The sequence below is a fragment of the Zingiber officinale genome, chromosome 9A (genome assembly GCF_018446385.1).
Source record: "Zingiber officinale cultivar Zhangliang chromosome 9A, Zo_v1.1, whole genome shotgun sequence".
Taxonomy (NCBI): Eukaryota; Viridiplantae; Streptophyta; class Magnoliopsida; order Zingiberales; family Zingiberaceae; genus Zingiber; species Zingiber officinale.
The window spans coordinates 84,019,188-84,023,435 of record NC_056002.1 but is presented as its reverse complement, the minus strand read 5'-3'; the positions used below and the strand labels follow the sequence as shown (position 1 = coordinate 84,023,435).

The window sequence follows — 4,248 nt, the reverse complement described above, 5'->3', positions numbered from 1 at the left end:
TCATAGAATTTCCCGATCGACTTTGGTTTATACTGGTTTATACTGGTTTATAGTCTCCGGTTTCTCCTATGAAGTTCCGTCCTGGTTACTTCATAGAGTGTTCCCGATCAACTTTGCTCTGAAATAGTTTAGAGTCTCCGGTTCTTCCTATGAAGGCCCGTCCGGGTTACTTCATAGAATTTCCCAATCGACTTTGGTCTGAAATAGTTTAGAGTCTCCGGTTCCTCCTATGAAGACCCGACCGAATTACTTCATTGAATTTCCCGATCGACTTTTGCTTCATCTTGGTTTATAGTCTCCGGTTTCTACTATGAAGACCCGTCCGGGTTACTTCATAGAATTTCCCGATCGACTTTGGTCTGAAATAGTTTAGAGTCTTCGGTTCCTCCTATGAAGACTGATGTGCGTAGATTATATACTCTTTTATGCATGTTTTTATGCACATTTACATACTTTGAGCATGCTTGATCTATGCATTTTTATACTTCCAGCTTTCCTTTTAGCATATTTACTCTTTTGGTTCGGAGATCTGCTTTTTGTTCATTTTCTGTACACAGGAGTCGAAATTGGTGAAGATTATGCGTCCTCGGGCAAGCTTGGAAGTAATTGAAGGGAGATAGCATCAGGCCGTGTACCACACATGGCCGTGTAGTCTTAACAGGAAGGGAAGAGGACATGGCCATGTGAATCTCACACGGCCGTGTCTTGATTTGAAGAAATCAGAGCAGATGCCTTACATGGCCGTGTGGATCAACACGGCCGTGTGAGGTTTCCAGAGGCCAAGCAGGTGGTGGCCGTGTGCATCACACGGCCGTGTGAAGTTTCCAGAGACCAAGCAGGTGGTGGCCGTGTGCACCACATGACCGTGTAGCATTTCCAGAGAGCAGAAGGGTCTTGGCTGTGTGAACCACACGGCCGTGCAGCTTTGGCAGAGAAGGAACTGGGCATGGCCATGTGAATCTCACACGACCGTGTCGTGGGCCCGTGTGGCGCCCGATTTCCTCCTCTATTTAAACCTTCCTTCATGAATTGAAAGGGAATCTCTCCCCCTTTGGGAGAAGGCAAGATTTGGTGGTTTCCTCCCATTCTTGGGAGGATTGCTGGGCGATTCTATGGGAGTTCTTGACGATTTCGACTCCGGAGGGAGGATTGGATCCGAAGACGAGGCTTCTTCGTAGATAAGTTTTCTCCTTCCCCTTTTCTTGGTTTCTTGGATTGGGGATTTAAGAAATGCTTGTAATCTTTATTTCTTCGGGTATTCTTCCTCGATTCATGGAGTAGATCTTGTATTCTAGGATTAAGGGAGTATTTGTATGATGGATTGATGTAATCTCATATGGATTTGCCATTTTCTTGTTTCAATGACATTGTCTTGCTTGTATCAATTAGATCTTGAATGATTAATGGTGATTTGTGTTTAATTCTCATTCTTGATTGATTGTTTGGATTTCTTGTGGACTTTGTAAAGATAAACTCTCACTCGATCATCCGAGGGATCCACGGGACAGGTGCAAGCCCGTGTAAGGACGTTTGAGAGATAATCTTGAAGAGGGAATAGGAATATTCAAGAGAGTAGGATGGATTTTGTGATTAGTTTCTTGTATCTTGATAGATTAATAAGTTGTGGGCTTCTATGTTGATATCTGAGGAAGGCATAGTAATAGGTGCGCTTCTGTGTAAGGACAACGTAGGTTCACGTCTAATTGATCATATTTAGATACATTTCTCAGTCCTTAGCCGGTTATCTATTGCAAGAGAGAACCAACAACTTTCTACAAGTGTTTGGCAATTGAGGGATAAGAATTTGTGAACCATTTACATTCAAGAAACCTTACAAAGAAGCCGAAACTCCTAGAATCTCCCTTTATCATAACCCAAAATACTAATCTCTTGTTTGTTGATCTTTAATATTAGATTTGTTTACCTTCACTTTGCATTTGAAACGATTGGATAGTTGTTTAGCTAATTCGCATTGAGACATTTCTAGTGCTAATTCCAGTCACTGTGGATACGATAATCTTTTATATTACTTGCGACATTTCCGTACACTTGCGGAGCGTAACAAGTTTTTGGCGCCATTGTCGGGGACTGCGCTATAACATTAGGAATTATCAATTGAGTTAGACTAAACATAACATTTGTTTTCCTTTGATATTGCATAGTTGTAACTAATCATTAGATTTCTATTTTTACTCTCTTGTATAACTTTTACTTCTTGTTAATTCTTTTTGTACAAATTCAATTCTGCATTTTTGATTCTTTTATTTTTCTTTTTCTGTTGAATTGTCATTTTCTATCTTGTTCTTGTGTATGCGAAGATCTAACTTTGGAGGGGAATTCTTTCCTTTTGACCCTGAGATTGACAGAACTTTCCATAAAAGAAGAATTCTGCAAAGGCAAATTGAAGAACAGGAACATTTCAACATGGCGAATAGACCACTCAAGGATTATGCACCACCTTATGCAAGAGGTTTTCGATCTAGTATTTCAAGACCTTCAGTGGAAGCTAATAACTTTGAGATCAAACCCGCAATTATATCTATGGTGCAGCAGAACCAATTTGGTGGAGGACCTCATGAAGACCCCAATCAACACTTAGAGGTCTTTTATGAAATATGTGGTACCATGAAAATGAATGGAGTTCCTTCAGATGCAGTTAGATTATTATTATTTGGGTTTTCTCTAAGAGATAGGGCAAAGTAATGGCTGAATTCTTTGGACCCTAATAGCATCACCACTTGAGAGCAGTGTGAACAATAGTTTCTTGATAAATTCTATCCACCAAGCAAAACAGCTCATATGAGGAATTTAATTGCAAGCTTCAAGCAGACTGACTCAGAATCTCTTTTTGAAGCATGGGATAGATATAATAGTATGCTCAGACAATGCCCACATCATGGGTTGGAAAGATGGTTAGTGTTGCACACTTTTTATAATGGTATCAACTATCATACCAAAGTGTCCCTTGATTCAGCTGCGGGAGGGGCACTTATGAACAAAAGTTTAGATGAAGCTGAAGAAATTATTGACAGTGTAGCACAAAATCATCATCAATGGGCAAATAAAAGAAGTGGTGGCTATTCTTCTGTAAACCCAACAATTAAAGCATCAGGGAAGTTTGATGTAGATGCGGTCACTCTTTTGTCTGCAAAATTGGACGCTCTTACAAAGAAATTTGAGAATATGGGGACTAGTGCTAATATGGTCAATGCTATTAGTACATCTTGTGAAGTATGTGGGAGTTCAGAGCATTCAAATGACTCATGTCCATTGGGAGCTATCACTGCACAAATCAATCAACTGGAACAATGTGATGCAATCATGAGTTACAATCAAAGGCAGAACAACCCATACTCAAATACTTATAACCCTGGATGGAAGAGCCATCCCAATTTTTCTTATAGAAATAATCAAGATCAAGGACCATCTATGGGGGCAAGACCAAATTTTCAAGCTGGGCAACAAAATTTTCAACATCTATCTTCTCAAGGCTTACCAAAGTCAAATATTGAAAAGATGCTTGAAGAAATTATCTCAGGTCAGAATGAAATGAAGCAAGATTTAGCAAAGCTCATTCAGAGAATGGATAATTCTGAAAAGCATCAAAAGATCCAGGATAGTCAAATTACCCAACTAGCTTCCTCATCATCCAGAGCACCAGGACAACTTCTAGGAAAACCTGATGTGAATCCTATGGAGCATTGCAATAGAATTTAGCTTAGGAGCGAACGGACCTTGGGAGACTCCCAAGTGACTGCTCCAAAAGGGATACAAAAAGAAGAACAGCTCTCTCCTCTTATACCAAATCAGATTCAAGCTAATGAGGAGGGTACCATTGAGGTTGCAAAGACTCTTCCACTGAACCATCAGAGCAAAGCTGTCCCTTTTCCTCAGAGACTTACAATGCTCAAGAAAGATGAAGAATTTGGTGTAACACCCCTAGAAAGCCTAGATAAAGTAAGGGCAATCAGAGTACGAATGTAATGAAAAGAATGTGTAGATAGTCTACGTTGAATGTTACGATGGGAAGGATTTAGATGATTAAAAACTTTATGAAAGAAAATAAAGTTGAGAATATAAAGTTCTATACATGATTTATAATGCAAGGAATTAATGTAAACAAAAGAGATATGAGATATTATATATGCATGTATGAAATATTTATGCATAATGCATATACATGAATTATTTTGTACAAAAATATGTTAGGAGAAGGATTTGATCCTTGGTTCTCTTGTGGATGCATGC

The 4,248-nt window shown here is 39.3% G+C and overlaps 1 non-coding gene across 1 annotated transcript; it reads right to left on the bottom strand.

The window, feature by feature from the left end:
- Nucleotides 1–2,797: 2,797 nt before the first annotated feature.
- On the bottom strand, nt 2,798–2,903 carry LOC122022101. The gene has a single exon (XR_006122841.1). It is a non-coding gene; the product is annotated as a small nucleolar RNA R71 (small nucleolar RNA).
- Nucleotides 2,904–4,248: the final 1,345 nt, after the last annotated feature.